This window comes from Culex pipiens, chromosome 2, assembly GCF_016801865.2.
Source record: "Culex pipiens pallens isolate TS chromosome 2, TS_CPP_V2, whole genome shotgun sequence".
NCBI classification, from domain to species: Eukaryota; Metazoa; Arthropoda; class Insecta; order Diptera; family Culicidae; genus Culex; species Culex pipiens.
The window spans coordinates 93,367,493-93,386,334 of NC_068938.1; the positions used below are offsets into that span (position 1 = coordinate 93,367,493).

The window sequence follows — 18,842 nt, forward strand, 5'->3', positions numbered from 1 at the left end:
CGTGCAATTAACGTGTGGCGATCCTAAATCATGGCGTGTTGCGGGGTCGTTGATTAAAATTAATCCTATCTACGAGTCGATCGATGCGGCAGTGTTGCCATTTTGGTCGCCATTATGGCAGATTGTGTGTGTGTGTGTGTGTGTGTGGTCCAATCCAATACCCGCTAACCGGTAGCGAAATTATGGGAAAGTATAATTTGTATCAGACTTTGTATATGCCGAATGCTGATACAACTTATCTCAGTCCCGGGTATTAGGTGGTGATAGCCCTCGCGCTGCTTCCAACGACCCATTTCAAAATGGCAGAGATCCTAGCGGCCCAATTCCGAGGTCGTTGGGCATTGTCCGGCCCCGCCTTAACATAGAAGCAAGCACCAAACGGATCCTTGATCTATCTTAAGACTCCCAATCCCTTCAGGCAAATCAGGGATCAGAGCGTATTTAATATGAGAAGAATACAACATGTTTTATAACCTTCAGATGGCCGACTGGTTAGAGTCCCAGACCATCAATCCAAAGGTGTGAGTTCGAATCCCACCTGATTATGTTTCGTTTTTGTTCATATTCAAAGTTCCAATTCCTGATTCCAAATTTCAAAGGTACCGACCGGGATTTGGTCCCTGAACCTTCTGCTTGTGAGGCAGAAGCCGTAACCATTAAGCCACGGAGCCGGTCCTTGGTCGCCATTATGGCAGTATGCCATAAAAAGATCCACATTAGTTGACAGGTCAAAAAAACTTTTGTTTAATTTTTAAGGTTATGTGAGTGGCGTGCCGAAGATCAATTCCATAAGGAACTAAATTTATGTTTCCAGCAAATTTAAAAATGTCCTCTAAACCGTGGTGTTGGGTTGACACAACCGCTACGGGCACGTGTCACGCCAGTTGGGCTCACGCAACGAGCTTAATTACACCGAGCTTTGGTGTGTATGTCCTTCTGCACCGCCACAACCCTCGGCGACATCGATTCCATTAAATTTCAAAGTGTACGGTCGTGTACCGGCGACACCGCACGCTCGTCCAATTATTGTCAACCCAAAACCCTAACCTCAACCGCTGTCAACCATATTCCGGGGGCCGTAATTGGTGTGAAATGTTGCTGTGTCCCCAATCCGGGGCGTGCACACGAACTTTCGGCGGGCCTCCCCTTAATTTAGTGCACCTTTCTCGGAAACGAGAGTGTGACGGGGCCCGTTTCAATCGCGGTCCAAGCCGGATTTCCGAACTGTCGCACGCAATCGAAGTTTGGGATGTTTGAAACTGTTAATTTGGTCTGAAATGAAACCCTAACCTAATTTGTGTAAAGTCATCCAACTATTCGCCACTTACCCTCGAGGCGCAACGCGAGATTTGGTCATGAAATGTGACTCGACCTTCAAGGCTCCGCGGAATCGCGTGTCACGCGTTTGCCACACTTTGCGGCACGACAACCGTCATCAGGCATTGTTTATTTGTTTCCCCTCCCTCTCCGTTAAGGTACTGCGAACCCGTTTTCAATCATGGCGGAAACCGGCATCCTGAAGGCGCCTTCATGTTTTTTTTCGGTCTCAGTTGGCGCCTGCCTCTTGCAGTAAATCGTATAGCCATCTACGGTCTCTAGGATGATCCGTTTTGCGGGCCACGGTCAAGGCCTGCTGAGGCATTTGCCGTGGCAAGTTGACTTCATCGGATTAGCGCAGCAGTGCTGTAAAATGCAGTGTTGACAGGATTCTTTAATGAACTGTCATTAGGAGTAACTAAGAAAAGTTAACCTAGAAAAGTTGCAATTTAAGATTAAGTGAGGTTATGTCAAAGCTGGCAACACTGCTGCTTTAGGTATAAATAGACCATTGATCGCATATTTGAAATAGGAAACCTTCTGGTCGCTCTACTCGCTGGGATAGAATTACCAAGATGGCGCATTCGTACAGTAATACGATGAGTAAGAAGAAACGACAAATAAAACAAACCAGTAACAACTTGATCACCGGTTTTGAGGGCGACCTTAGCCGACTGGTCGTTCAACGACTGATCAACAGTTGTCCGGAGAGTCTCTCGTTGAAGCTCGCGCAACAAAAACCTAGGCAAATGGCACACCGGAGAACAGCTCCGCAGGCAAACCGGAGTGAAATTTATGGTCCCTTTCGACCGGGGACTCGGTTCGGTTTCACTGCGCCCCCGGAAAAACGCACGCTTCATAACCTCAATGTTTAATCGCAGCTTGAATTCATTTTTCACAAAAAGTAAACGGCCAATAAAAAACGGCCTGCGCCCAGCCTCTTTCGTACACTTTCGTCACGCAGCGTGGGGCGTCCGGTGATGCTGGAGGCGGTGGATCCGCAATAAATCTTTCATTTAAATTGGCTCACCGTGCGGCCGGAAAAGTGGCCTTCCGCATGATGCGCCGCATAATGAGCCGCTGGTGTATGTTTAATTTCATTCGTTTTCTATACTGGAAGTTTGGCGAACTTGTTGCCGTACAAAACTTGGAGGGAAATTCAAATTAGCCTCAGGGTGGAATGGAAAATATATCAATTTATCTTGGAAACCGATTAATGAGCCGCCATTATGGCGTTGTCGAGCGATAAACGTCATGCCGCCATTATGGCAAACTGACAGATCGTGAAGGGTGGTGCTCCTTTCAAGTTAATAGGAAATTAGAAGTCAATTAAAATTACACGATAACGTTACAGTGCGTGTTCGTTAATTCGAAAAGAATTGCATTTAAGTGAGTGAATGCGAATTCATTAATTTGAACGACTGACAGCTGTCATAAGCCCGAAACAAAGAGCTCGTAAATCGACAAACAATGCGGTTGAAATGTAAACATTAGTTTGACAGCTCAATTTTCACGTTTGGGTGTTTTTTAATTCGAATATTTTCGAAATAGCGAGCATTCGAATTAGCGGACATTCGAAGTAGCTAAATTCGAATTTTTTTTATTATTCTATAGGCGATAATTTGGGTGATTTTTCACGATCTCACGGAAGCCGCGTAATCCGTGATTGCCCTTGGCCATAAAATACCGCGAAATCCTAAAAAATAATGGAAAAATTGCTCCTTTATTAAAAAAATTACATATTTTTGCATTTATTTCAAGCAGATTTTTGAGTACCGTGAAATTGCCGTGAAATCCCAATGTTTTGTAATTGGCATGCCGCGAAATTTAAATTTTTTGAGCCGTGAAAAATCACGATAACTCATTTTTAACAAAAAAATAAAAAAAGTATAAATGCAACGACCCCCGGGTCTTTTGTGGTCTCTATTGCAAGTTTCTGCTCGAACCTAGGAGTCCGAAGGCTTGAATGGGGAGAGCACCCAAACCTCTTTCTACTCCAAGGAACCTTCCAACCCAGTGTTTGAACTGACGACCTTTGGATTGCGAGTCCAACCGCCGCCAGCGATTCCACCGGAGTAGGCTTGGTTTGGAGTGTTGTTTGTACTTATGGCATGGAGACGACTCCTACACCTGGAATGACTTAACGGCCTAACAACCAAGGCCGGGACCGACATTTTACTTCCTCATCCGATGGAAGGATGGAGCAGATGGGAATCGAACCCAGAATATAAATGCAGTATAAATGCATAGATCCTAATAAAAATAATTATGAAATTCCGTATTTATTGTAAAATACCCTAATTTTCATAATCCCAAATGGGTTAAAAACAAAGCAAAATGTTGCATGCATTTGCACTTAATTTTTTTTTTGTAATAAACCAAAATTTTCCCAAAATACCGTATTTTTCGAAAATACTTAAATTTTCATAATTTTCAATATAGGGATGAAATGTTTTGAAATTTCGTATTATCTGTTTTAGAGTTTGTGGAATGAAATACTATTTTTTTAAACAAAATACCGTATTTTTTCAAGTACTCAAATTTTCATAACTTGCAATATGGGTATCAAACGATTTTAAATATTTCCTGCATTTTCACTGTTTAAATGTTTTTTTAATGAAACACTAAAATTTTCACAAAATACCGTTTTTTTAATACTCAAATTTTCATAACTTGGAAAATGGGTATCAAACGATTCTAGCTGTTTTAGAGTTTTTTGAATGAAATTCAAAAAAATACACAAAGTGCTTTATTTTTTGGAAAATTCAAATGAGTTGTAAGATTTAGCAACAAAAAATCAAATGAAAGTGAAAAAGCATACAAATTTTTGTTTCTTTCGATACCCACATTGTCAATAAATATTTTTTTAGTATTTTTGAAAAAATAAGTTTTTTATTATTTCACAAATGAACTCTAATAAAATAAAAAGGATGGCAAATTTTGCTTCGTTTGATATCTATATTGCAAATTATAAAAATTTGAGTATTTTCGGAAAAATACGGTTTTTTGTTGAAAGTTTGAGAATTTTATTTAAACTCTAATAAAAGAGCATCAAAATTCTACTTCGTTTGAATTGCAAATTATGAAAATTTGAGTATTTTAGAAAAAAATACGGTTTTTGTGAAAATTTGAGTATTTAACAAAAAATCTCTTGTAAAAATAAAAAGGATACAAAATTTCGCTTCGTTATGATAGAATTATCGAAATAACGATAACGTCCTGACGATACACACTAAGATTTTTTTTACCGGATTCGGAAAAGTTTACCGAATTTGAACTGCCGAACAGTTCGGTAAACAGAAAATTACCGAATTCGGTAAAAAACTTACCGAAATTCGGTAATGCAGTTCATTAGTGTTCATCGTGGAACCGAAATTCGGTATTTTTTTCATTTTAACAGATAGTTTACCGATTTTTCAACTACCGAATTCAGTAAAAAAAAAATCCAAATGTGTGTCGCTATCATTAGCATCTGATGCTTATATTATCGACGTTAATTTTATTGATTAACAACCTTGGTTGTCAGATCATCAAAAATATATGACTTATCGGAAAGTTTTCTAAAAATTAACAAACAACGTTCCTGAAATAAATTTAAACCAAATTTTGCATTCGCAATATTCAACCTTGAAAAGTTTTTAAAACTCAATGTAAAACTAAATACCGTGCTAACAGATCTACACTATTTTGAGTTTTTTTTTTATTTTTTGTTATAGAGATTTTAGCCGCAGGCTGGTTCAACTTCTAGTTTGAGTTTTAAAGCCTTTAAGTCAAAATATCCAATCAAAACTCAATCTTAAAATATCTTTATATCCGCCAATGCGTATCACTAAATCCCTTTTTTCCTTCCTCTTTCTTTTTTCCAGATTGCAGTTTCGAATCAGCCGATCATTATCATTCTGTCGCCGTCACCGTCGTCTCGAGCTTAAAATGTCACGCGTTTCCGCCCACGGTAGCAGCGCTCGACGATCTTTGATAAATTAAGCCGACAGGGGAAGCCACAATTACAAAGTTTAAAATTATTATAGCGGAGCAGAATAAACTCTCGAGTGAAAATGATTGAGCTTAGCAACTACTCTTGAACTGAAACTGAAACACTACTTTACGATTATATAAACTATTCTAATGGTTAGGCTTAGGGCGCGTTACGAAAACAGTTTAGACGACAACAACAACAATACAAAGAGCTTTACTAACGATTATACACAACTATTTAGTGTAAATAGTAGGGTTTCGTTGAAAGTGTTTCTGCAGAACGCATTCTCTCTTTAGAAGTACTTTACAACACAAAACACGCACACATATGCGTATTTGGAAAAATCGAGCTTTTACGGCTACTCAAAGAGAGAAGAAAAACGGTTTGCACCTAGACGTTAGTCTGTATTTATACTTTTAGGCTAGATTTGAGGTTACTCTGTAGAGACGTTCGTTCGTTCGATTGTGCTGCTACTATTGAGGAGAGAATCCGTCCGAAAAGTTTTTTTTTTCACACCAAGCAAGAGCAAATAACTCCAGTAAGACATTAACTTATTACAACGTACTATTTGCTATAGTTTTGTGGTTTACAAATCAAAACGCTAGTGTTAGGTATTTCATTATTATTGTAAAACTTTGTATGATAATTAAAGGAATTTATTGAAAAGATCATCTATTTTTTTATTTGAAAGAAAAATCACCAGAAATTGGAATCCTGTCAAAATAGTTTATTGCTTGACAGTTGTCAAACGACCCGGGTTCACCTGTATAAAGCTTCGCCACATCGAAAGCACGTGCCGCTTTGATAATGCTCCCATTGTTCCGAGGCCGGTGCGTGTATAATGACCACACAAACCTACACACACACAGCGTCGAACCTTAAACTTATACGATCTTTTATTAATCATAACCTCAATTCAAACGAATCGCAGATTACAAACGGAGGACGCATGCCGCGTGGCACGTGGCGCCGCCGCCATTTTTCAAAGTTTCAATTGAATAGACAATTTCTTGCCCGTTTCACTCTCTAGCGTATGAGGAGGACCTGCGCCGGCCATCATCAGAAGAGCAGTAGCATAAATTTTACGTAAGTCGATTAACAGCTTGAATTGCCAGGGCTGGTGGAAATAATCGACTTAAGCCCCCACCCTTCAGCAGCATGACATGCATGGGGCGGCGTTTATGCCAGCCGAGCACGTGTTCAGTAGAATGAGAAATTGTTGTGCACTTGTGCAATCTTTAATTTGAACCAATTACCCCCGTTGCAGCAGCAGCAGTGTGACTTGAAGTTCTGTTCGATTCCGCGTTGGTGTTTTTGTGCTGTATGTGGCTCACAATCTGAGACTAAGAACATTTAAACTATGGTAACAATCTTTAGACCAATAAAAATATCTTTCAAAACAATGTCTTTGAAACTCAAGTAAAATTGGAAGATTTTTTTTACAAGTCTAAAAGAGTCGCATTTCATATTACATTTTAACTTCTTTCAAGAACAAATCATCTTTGAAAAAAAAAGTAACGATGAATCTGCAAGGCAGGATTGCTAATTTGAATACAACTACATTCGAACTAACGAATACAAAATCGCTAATTTGAACAACTGACAGCTAGGGGAAATAAATACATTTTAAGCCTAATAAGCGGTCTTGTTTGAATGATGCTGGATAATCTGGAGTGTTCCTTGAAATTCAGTAAAACCAAGTACGCCAACGAGTAGAGCAACTTTTTGTGAACATTTCTGTTTATTTTCACTTTTATTAAAAGTTATGCTATTCCTTTTACAAGCATTTAAAAAAAAAAATTCCCAAATGCATTCTAATCAGTCGAGTGCATTGGGCCACGCCCATTTTTGTATTTTCAGCTTAGTTCTTTTTTTCTTCCAACGCTCGTTTGGGTCTGCTTCGTGCTACCAAAATTGATGAAATTTTGAGCGAACACTCACGAAAAGTAGCATTTATAGAGAAAGTTTCTTGGCAACACCACAAGCGCTGCTGGTGGTGTTGGTGGCCACCCTTTGTTCTTTATTTGCCTTCGCTTCTCGCTCGGTTTTCTTATGCCTTCGATTAGAATGGATGGTCAAAATTGAAACGTTAAAACACTTAGCGCGTTTGGTTTTTTGATGGCGCTTGCTAATTATTTACATGTTTCGGGATTATTTTTCAAGTGAGTGACTAACTAATGGTCAAAAGAACATGTTACCGGTAGTTGGAAGCAATTTTATATCTTAAGCGCTTTGAAATCGTTAGCGCAAGTGAAAAGATATTGATGGCGACTTTCGTTAAGCAGTTAACCTCTGATCTTGCGTATGGATGTGTGTGCCACCAAAATGATGAGAAATGGTCTCGCAAAATCGTAATTATGATCAAAAGTGCATTAAATTTGATCTTTTTGGCCAGTAAGTGGCATACATTTGCGTGCTTACTCGAGGCGGTGCTGTTGCTGGTAAGTTTATAGCCTAAATAGTATTTTTGGAGCTTTAATCGAGCATCAGACTCTCCATATGACGAAGATAGGTGTTTGATTAGAAAGGGTATATTTCCCCTATTTGTTATTTCCAAAAAAGTGTCCACGTGGTTTATGCATGGTCCCAAATGAGCGAATCCGAATTCACGGACTGGAACGACTGACAGCTGTCAAGAGCACGAAACCACGTGCTCGCAAATCAACGACGACACGCAGAAAAATGTTTTGTAGAATCAGCCTGTACGAGGTTTGAATCAACAAATTTTTTGTTGAATATAATCAACGCCGATTTTGCATTGAAACAAACCTTGATTTTCTCAATTCCACAAAAGTCTTTTGTTGTTTTGAAAAAGCTGCTTTGACGTTTAGCGTTGATTCAACAAAAATCATGATTTTCAAATCAACAAAACGTTTTGTTGATTCAAATATGCCTTATTTTTCTGCGTGGACGAAAAGGGGTCAAAATGTAAACATTAGATTGACAACTCAATTTTGACGTTTGAGTGCTTTTTAATTCGAATACGTTCGAATTAGCGAGAAATCGAAGTAGCGAAATTCGAATTATCGAATCCGCTCTGAATCTAAAATAAGATCTTTAAGTCAATAAAATGGCTTTGGAAGTTTTTTTTCGGATTATTACCATTGGGCATTTCAGTCTTTGTTTTGATTATTCAAAGCCTCCAAATATTCTGACAAATTTGATATAAAAGTTCTGTCATTAGATTGGATTGGATTGGAGAACACGCTCTGATATTTTGGGGAGTGAACAGACACAGCTTCATATTTTTCGTTACAAATTTTCTTGCATTTTCGGACCTGAAGTCACTGAAAAATGTAAGAAAATGCATTTCCTAACTAACGCTTTGAACTATACTAAAAAAATCGCGTTCTAATCGCAAAAAAAAAAAACAAAAATCAAATAGAAAATTTCGTTTTAATTTGACAGCTTGGCCGTTTATTATCAGCACTCATTTGACAACCATGTTTATTAGGGTGGTCCAAATCTGGGCTTCCTCGGGGCTACCTTCTGAAATCAAAGATTGGCACATAGGGATTGGGGCACACGGGAAAAATCGCCAAAATGTATGGAGAAAAGCAACACTGTTTCAGTTTGTTACCTGTGCAAAACCTGTGGGTGCAAAAGTCATCAAATTTTTACCGTTTCTTGGATGTAGAACCTTCTTTAAACCTAGTGAGGCCTTCCTGCATTTTTGGTATTTGCAGCTCTGTCAAAAGTCCCACTGTTCAAATAAAAATGATAATTAAAAGTATTACTTTTCAATACAAGCACTAAACATTTTAACTTTAAAGCACCCATTTGAGTACTGAAAAATAGAACTTTTCAGCCCTTGCAACAAAAGGTATTACTTTTCGTTTCTGTTATTTTTGGTGAAGAAACATTTGCCGCTTCGTCATTCGAGAATGACAGGAAAGGTCAGTAATTTCACAATGGAGTTGCAAATATGTTTTATTCGTGATTCGATTTTGCGAAGACTTTGGATAATCTAGTCTGAACTGTACCAGCAAAAGTAGTTTATAAAGAAAACTGTATTTTATAGTCATGACAATACATTCCCCTTAACAGCGTTAGACTTCAATTTCAAAGGAAACGCTATTCAAATCAATCTCGTAAACCCACTCTTCCATTCAAAACAATGTCTGTTTTATTGGTCTTTGATTGAATCGACAGCTGTGCGTTTTAAAACCAACTCAACGCAACATCTAGAGGGTTCGTCGCTCCACCCCAAAGAAGGCTCGTCACTTCCGGCCGTCTAAGTCACCGCGGAAACAGACTGTCTTCGAAACTGTCGTTTTGTTTATTTATAGTTTATACGCAGACGCGTGGGAGTTCACTTACCTTCCGTTACGGATTCGGTTCAGCGGTGGCTTGTCGATTGGTTTTGTGTGTCTGCTTCGATGTCCGCCAGGCCTAAACCGTCGAGAGTTCGTCGGTTCGTCGCTGTTTACAATTTATAATTCGATGATTTCTTCAATTTCCGCTGCGCTCGACTTTTCTTCTTCTTATTCGAATTTTAAAACCAACCAACTAAGCGCGCGTATACTAAAGAGTCATCGTAGAAACACTACAAATGTACAAAAGTGGGTAAATGAATGCAGAAAATAAAACACGATTTGGCCAAACTTGGCGCTCTGGTGGCGCAGTGATGAGTCACCCCATCCGTTGGTGTTCAAAGTTTGAAACGTGCTTCCGAGCGCCCCGGGGATGGTGTCATCTCTGCTTGCAGTGTACTGATTCAAGCTGCGATACGTCGCGTGCCAACTCACGCGAAAGTGCACAAATTTGTTTTTTGATAAAATTTGGCGAACGTACTATTGGCGAAACGGATGACCATTGTGGGTGAGAGTTTGTGGGGTTGTGATAACAAGGTTGGATGAATGAGATGTAGGATTATGGCATATTTAAGTATTATATTTTATACTATCAAATTGTTCACTCTACAGCATGGCATTGATGATATTTGTTGCATGATTCCTACTCAAAACAAGGTGTCATAAACCACTTTTTACACCTAAGCTCCCATCCACCTCGGGATTCGAACTGAAGACCTTTGGATTGTGAGTCCAAATGCCGACCAGCGACACTATCGAAGCAGGTTTTTCTTTTTGAGGGAGGCGACTCCTATTTAGACTTTTTCCATCTAGACATATTAAAAAATGAAAAAAATCGTTTGGAGTGAAATTTGTATAAACTGTTTTATTTTTTAAAAAAGGGAAAAAAAATTGTGTAAATTTTTTTCTGTGTCATTGAGATCATTGCCTACAACTTTTGCTGAAGGCACCAAATCGATCTGAATATCCCTTCTCAAAAAAGAGATTTCGAATATTATCAGAGCACTTTTCAATAATCATCATCATTTCAATAATCATGTATAATACTGTCAACTTGTACACAAAATGATTTGTTTATGTTTGATTTTTTTATGAACCATGCGGCTCCACCAGACATCCCTCACCTCACCTACCACCGGAGACTTCAACGTGATCCGAAGCGACGAACTTGATCCGATTCATTATTCAATTGTTGGCCCAAATTTAGTCGTTTTCAAGCGCATCAATTGCCACCGCCGCCCAAAATATGTAGGTGAAGTCAAATGGTCACTTTTGAAGAAAGACGAACTGCAAGAGAAGAAAGAAATGTGTAATACATTATTTACCTTGTTGAATGGTTGAGTCAGCAGAATTGAAAAAAACAAGCGAAAAAAAAACAACAACAACCCGCGAAAGCACTCCGACGTGACCGACTGACTGACTGCCTGATGGATGGATGGCGCCGCCAACGACGATGGACATGATGGCTTAGACCCCGGTGAACCGAACCCGTCGTCGGGTGGCCAACCGATGCGTAACATTCTGCTGCTCTCTCTCGTGGCGGCTCGCAAAACCATCGCACGCAAACGGTTGTTTTTATTGTTACATGCACTGGAACTGGAGCCGTTCCACGGCAGTTTGCAAGTTTTTTTTTAATTAAATTGTTTGTTTAAACATTCTAAATTAATCTAAGGTCTTTCAAATCTTATTTTAAGTTATTGTCTCACCCCTTTCGAAATTTTCTTCAAAAATCAAAATTACAGGCCACGGTGTCAACATTTGAATGAAAAAAAGTGATTTAATAGTAGTTTATGCAACAAGTTGCAAAAAGAGGATTTTTTCAGCACGAGTCGTACATTTATCCAACGAGGTTCAATGTGTTGGATAAATACGAAGAGTGCTGAAAAAATCAAGTTTTGCAACGAGTTCCATACAACATTTTTTTGCAATTCCGAAAATCACCCATTGAGTGAAATTTTGATTTTGGGATTGCCTCAAAAGGCCGAAACTCAAAAGGCAGAATCTCGGAAGGCCGAAATTCAGAAGGCCGAATTTTGTCTTTTGCTCAGAAGGCAGAACGTCTCAAAAGGCCGAATGTCTGGAAAGGCAGAATGATTATGGAATTCAGAATTTTGTTCATATTTTCACGATTTTCATTGATTATGATGTTCGAAAATACAGTAAACTAAAGAACTGTGTTCTTTTTGTAATTTTAAGCAAAATAAGTACATAATGAGTTCATTCTGTTTATCTTTACCGATCATATTGGTACTATGCATACAAGTGAGTAGAGTAGAATGAATTAAAGCATTTTAAAAGTGTTTCAATCTTGTTGTTTATTGAATTATGGTGACGATAACCGGAATTTGACCATTCGTCACCAAGTACTTAAATGAATTCAAATAATTACAATTAATTTTTTGCGCCAAATAAATAGAAGCTTTAAAAATTTAGTTAGCAGCAATGCTAGAAAGTTATACCTTCTTTATTTCGAAACCAATTTTTGTTACATACCTAACTAAGTTTTATAAAAATAATAATGGCAAACCGCGCCCGAAAAGGCGGAAACGCATTACAAACGAAGTGGTCCCGTTTGGTTGGTTGCACACACACACACACACACACACACACACACACACACACACACACACACACACACACACACACACACACACACACACACACACACACACACACACACACACACACACACACACACACACACACACACACACACACACACACACACACACACACACACACACACACACACACACACACACACACACACACACACACACACACACACACACACACACACACCCACACACACACACACACACACACACACACACACACACACACACACACACACACACACACACACAGAAAAGTAGGCTATTTCATCGTTCAAGAATGACAGAAAAAGTAAGTAGTTTCACGACGGAATTGCAAAAAATGCATTATACACCTATCCAGTTGTTTTACAATCAATAATTTCTAAAATTTCTAAGTATTGACGAATTTTTTTTTTGCGAGAAAAAAAAAGTTTTTGCGGTGCTTTGTTATTTCATAAAAGTTCATAGTATTTATAAACGAGCCCAAACTTTGAAAAATATTTGCAACGGCCTAACTATAATTTAAAAAAATACTATTATATTTGTATTTAGGGACCATAAAAGACGTAAAACTTCAGAAAAAAATATTTTCATAAATTTTTGACATTTTACAAATCGTGGCTTGCGTGTTTTGGTAGAAAATTAATAAATGACAACGTTTTGTTAAACTCAACAAACCGTACAAGATGCTTTAAACCGATTTTGAAAATTCACTTCCGTTTCCTGGATATCTCAATAACACACTTAAGTGCACTTGTGATACAGACCAATTTCTCATCAAAATGATTGTGCTATCTGCTGACACGTCATATTTCCCCCATTTTTTAAATCCTGTTTTTAATGCAATTACATTTATTGTTATCAAAAAATAAATGTTGAGGTACAGTCATCCCACATATTCGGAACACGCACAATCTCGGAAAACTTTTGTGATAATTTGTCAATAACATGGCAAATGCAGCATTTCTGTCGACCCTGCTATTTTTAGGACCTTCATTTTGACATTCTCTTGCTATTTCACTAGTAAAAGCAGTACTTTTTGAACGAAAAACCTCATTTCAAGATTATTTTATCCAGAGCAGCAAAACAGTGCCTCCAATTTGCCTGTTCCATAGTTGTGGGATGTTATTGTGCCTTCCACAATTGTGAAACACTTGAATTTAACTGATATTTTAACAAAAAAGTTATCAGATCATGGATAAAACATAACTATGCTTGAGTTTCGTTGGTTTGGTGCGAGAAATCATTATGTTGTAAAAAATATGTACTCATGGAGAGAACCAAAGTTGTTTACATCCGTAAGGAAAAAGTGTTCCGAATTTGTGGATTTCAAGGGTCGAAGTTTTTCTTCAAACACTTGATATAAACATAAAAATTTGCAGTTGTTCGATACAGCATTCGAAAGATCGCAAGCAAAGCTTTCGAATGAAGGTAGAAGCGAATCATTAAGTTCAATTATCGATTTGCTATGCTTTTTGAGCATTGCCCGATCCGTAAACCGTTCCGAATATGTGGGATGACTGTTCAATTTCAATAATTATGCCTAAATTTGAAATTTAGCTTCACGACCTCGAAAAATGGTGAGGTACATAAAATTTAAATATGTAAAATTTATACTAGCTTTCATAGTTGCCTAAATAAAACTAAAAATATCGTTTAATAATTTAATATTTCTGAGTTTTGGTATGTATGTATCTATGTATTAGTACCACCGTCTTGGCAGGATTTGGACATTGCTATACGAATAATTTAATATTTCGAGTTTTATTTTTAAATTGTTGAAGGAAACAATATCACAAAATGCTTTAATTATTATTACAGTTTTAAAGTTGCCTCTAATAAACAAACAACAACAATTATTGCAGTGGCTTGAATTTAAAAAAAAGTCAATGTATTACCGAAAATATTTGGTCTAGAAATTTCAAAAAAAAAATGTCCACATTGTTTAAAAATGAAATGGACCCATTAATTTAAAATCACTTTACATCGGTATTTGACTGCTCTTTTCTATGAATCATAATTGTTGTAAAGAGATTTATAGACATTTTCAAAGCCAAATTGTTGCTGTTGCTGTACAATTTCAGGATCTGGAAACTATATCTATACCTAGCGATGTACATGAAATTTGTAGGGGCCAGCATTATGTCGATGCCTCAGTGTTCTCTTATGCTTACTATATTGGAATCCTAGCAAGCTTAGTACAAGAGAGCTCAGAGGCATAGATTTATGGAATTTCAAAGGGATCATTTTCCGCCAGCTCATACAGCAGTATCCCCGACCTCTCTTCAACATCCTTGAAAATTAGCTTTAAGGGGTAATTTTGGTCCAAGGTCCACCCCCTTTTGGCCCTTCATACGGCAGTAATTTGAAGATGCTCTCTTTAAGTCTGAGCCACTGTAATTCTAGGCAACCGCTACATAGGTCATCCTTGTGGCCCTGTTGGTTATCACATCAAATCAAATCATCAAATCAAATCAAGGTCCAAGGAGGAGATAGAAATTTGGTATCGCAGGGACTTTGTTAAATTTGATACTTGATTTGATAGCGTACTAAAAATTCTGAAATAACGTATTTTTCAAAAAGTTAAAATGGTTTTGAAATTGCTGCCATTTCTCGTTATTCAACTGTCAAACGTCGAGATACATTTAATTTTATGGGAAATTTCTGAATCTGCAGTAACCCAGAGAGGTAATTTTTAATAAAACCTAAATATTTCATTTCAAAATTACGTGTTTTTTGTAACATTGCAGGGTTACTTTTTAGAAAAACAAAAAAAAATAAACATCAGAGGTTTGTTATTATCATTATTGTTCATCGTTTATTTGCTAATGAACCAACGTCTCGTAGTGAATTTTGCTTTACATTTTGGTTACACACATAAAATAAGTGCAAATAAATACTAACAATTAACAGAGGTACAAAAAAACTGAAGAAATTTGAGAAACAACACTATGCTTAACAGTCTAAAATGTTTCCTCAAATAGCTTGTTTTTGAGTTTTTTTTTTTAATTGAGAAGTTTGAAGTCTTTTGATATCCTCGGGAAGAGCGTTTTGCATGTATGCTACACGAGTTATCAGAATTTCACGATAAAGGTTTTTGAAATGATTTCGATATTTTTTGACCAGTTCTTTGAAGTTTGCACCCTTAAAACTCATTCGTGTCCTTTTGAAAGTATTTATTTCGGAAGGTTCAGTAAATTTTGCATTAGAATGACCCTTTGGACGTTTGTAGTGTGTCGTGCACTGCTAGAATAAGGGAACTTGACATTGATTTCTCCGGGGGTCATTCACAAATACTGTTATTAAAAAATCCCCATACGAGGATGGCGCCCTTCTGTCAGAGCCTGAGCACGCTACTGGAGATAAATTCAACCTGATTTTCAAAATGCAGTTTTAAATTACCTTTTAAAACGTTCGGCATAATTGATGAATTGATTTCAACTATGAAAACAACTTTTTGCCTTCTGCCATGGATCAAGCCTTCTTCTGCTGGATAGTGTTTAACTGCTTTCGCTCATCAACTTCGAAAAGTCTGCGTAGCGGTTTCCAGCCAAGATTTGGTTCTGCAATTTCCTGAACGGAGTGAGATAACTCAACCCGTTTCGCCAGTGGAATGCAACTCTGCAGCCAGAATGCAACTATTTCTTCGCCTGGATCTGGATCATTTAGAAAGAATCATTCACGCGCGTTAATTGTGTGCACATAGCTTACGGCAGCCGGCTTTCCTTCGTGCAGTTTTCACAGTAATGTAACATTTCAAGATCACTTCACGCACATGACTCTGGAACTACAAGCAAGCAAGCAAACATGACTAAACCAGTAAATAACAATTGCAAATGAAAGAGAGAAGGTCTGAATGGAAAAAAGCAAACATCCGACGACTTAATTGCTTCACTCTGCGCCACAAAGTTGATTCATAATGAGATAATTCACCGCGTGAGTTGAACAAAGCAACTTCGTTACAATCAGAACTAAAAAAATAAAAATTGTGGTGAAATCAATTAAAAATAGTCAATTACTTATTATGTATCATATATTTATTACTTTAATGATTTTAAAATTGTAGCTTGAGTTGATTTCTTTAAATAATATTTAATGTTTTGTGGAAACATTGTAATTCAATTTACAATTTCAAAGATTACTGATGAAATTATATAATTTAGTATCTTATTAGTGTATATCAACAGAATTTTCGAGTTCATTATAAATCATATTTTCAAGTTAAGCTCAAAAAATATTCAAACAAAGAAAAAAAGCAATCAAGAGAAACAAAATATTAGCCCAATCCAACTCCAGGCTAGTCACGAAGAGCGAATTTTACCTTCATTTTCGAGCGCCCTTGCCCTTTTGAACAATGTTTCAAGTTGCTTAATTTGCCTTGCGGTGCTCTCAATCGAGCGCACCTGGGCTTGAGGTTTTGTGGCAGATTTGGCACAATAAAAGGGAAATTCGAGACAGTTTCCAAGGGCAGCGGAGCAAACGAATAAATATTAGAGTCGGCTGCTGGTGGAAAACCTCCAACCACGAGAGCCCCACTCAAATGGAGACCACCATTGATTTCTGAGGCGTTTCTTATTGGAGTTTTTCTCCGGTTCTATGGTTGTGCAACAGTTGATGGATTTTTCACAGTCTGGTGGGTGTGCTTTCATTCGTGAAAAATAATAATATTGAAATGATGGCTTCTAGAAAGTTGAACAGAGCAGTTCTTTCGTGCTCTGAGTTTTGGAAGGGTTTAAGACAATGTAATCGATTATGGATCATGAACTCAGTTGAATGCTTTGAATGGCAGGATGCAACAATTTCAGAATTTTTCGATTTATTCAATATTTTCTGTTTTTTTTTTCAAATCAAACTTTAATGAGTTTAAAGTCTTTTTTTATCGCAAAATTAATTTTAGAACAAAAAATAGATTTTTTAAAATTTTGTTTAACAAATTTTTAGGTTTTTTTTTGGAAATTACAAATGTAACTTCGATGTTTCACTATCCTTAACTCAACAGAGCGGATTCGTTAATTCTAATTTCGTTACGTATTCGAATCGAAAAGCACTCAACCGTCAAAACCAGCACGTGGTTACTGGTTACAAGCTTTTGACAGCTGTCAGTCGTTCCTATTGGAATTCGCTCATTCGAATGCAGTTCCATTATATAATTAGCGAATCCGCTCTGTAGCGCAAATGATTAAAAACACATAAAAAAATTCGAAAATTAAAAAAAAAAATCTCTAATAATCTCAGTGAAAAAAAAATCAATCAAAAATGGAATTTCTTGTCCGCTTTTTTGAAAAATCCAAATCATAACATAGCGAATGCATGGACAAACTTTCCTCCAAATCATAAAATACAAAATGCTTTCAAAAAAAAATTGAACTTCCAGAGAATTACTCAGGTAAAATTTGCTCTTTTTGACTAGACTCGAGTGGAGTTGAGCAAAAAATGTTTCTCTTGATTGCTTTTTGCAAAAAAAATAATGTTTTGCAGTTTAAGACGATTTTTTTAAATTTTCCTTTTAAAATTTCAAGCATTATTTTCAAAACCGTGAAAAAAAAACAATTTAAAAAAAAAGTAAGGAATGGTGTATACATTATTACAAATTTGCTTCTGTCGACATTTTCAAAAGACTCATGAAAATATTTTTATTCTTAATTTTTCTATCTGTGTTCTCAAAAAAAATAAATAAATAAAATAAAATATAAAAAGCCTTGAAATTTCATTTTTTATCCCAGCACTGAAAAGGACCCAATAAAAATATTTTTTTTGAAAAAAAGGTCCCCGTTTCATCGTGAACACGAAAATAAACATTATGGGACCACCCATAACCAAGTGGAAATTTGGTCTCAATTTTGACAACTTCGAAATCCTCGGTAAATTCAACGTAAGTTTGAAGTGTTGGAGTTGTAAATTTGATAGAAAAAACTGCCATTTAGAATGAATTTAAATATTTTTTTAACAATTTGTTGAATTAGGGTGGAAACAGGTATTCGCCTACTTGATACAGCATTTGACATATTGATCTCAGAGTAGGGGAGAGTGGGGAGACTTGATCCCCCTAGCCTGTATTTGTATCTCGTCAGCATGTGGGTAAAAAATAGCTTTGTTCTAAAAAGTTGTGCAAAATTGACTCGAAATAATTGTGGAAAACAAAGAAAAATAAAAATAAATGTTCGGATTGAATTACACACATTATTTTAAAAAGTGCTGCAAAAAACATACAATACACATTTTTTCTTTGTTTTGTTATGTAAATATGGAAACATAAAAAAAAATCAAAAAATATTTTTTATACATGAATTGTTTGATAAACTTATCAACTACAAAACCCTAATTTCTTACTAATTTTGAAAATTATTTATTTAAAAAAGTGCAATTAGGGAGGGGATAATCCATAAACCATGTGGACACATTTTTGGACATCTGAACCCCCTCCCCCCGCCCCCCTCAACGTTCGTGGGAAATTGTTCATATGAAAAACGTTTTTTGTATAGAGCGTGGACTATCGCCAACCCCCTCCCCCCCCCCCACCTTAAGTGTCCACGTGGTTTATAAATGGCCCCAAGACTTGATCCCTGCATTAAGTTTTTAAATATTTTCTATACCGTCAGTGGGGGTGACATTGGGTCTGGGGGATGAGATTGGGTCAAA

The 18,842-nt window shown here is 36.9% G+C and overlaps 2 protein-coding genes across 2 annotated transcripts in view; both read left to right on the top strand.

Annotated features, from left to right (window-relative positions):
- Positions 1 to 5,959, top strand: part of LOC120425199 (clavesin-2-like) — a 39,968-nt gene extending 34,009 nt beyond the window's left edge. Inside the window, exon 4 of the mRNA XM_039589630.2 lies at positions 5,184 to 5,959. The gene's annotated coding sequence lies outside the window, so the exon portion shown is untranslated. The remainder of the gene's footprint in view (positions 1 to 5,183) is intronic.
- LOC120431017 (clavesin-2-like) overlaps positions 1 to 18,842 on the top strand; it is a 292,456-nt gene that overhangs the window by 34,193 nt on the left and 239,421 nt on the right. The gene's annotated exons all lie outside the window — the stretch shown is intronic.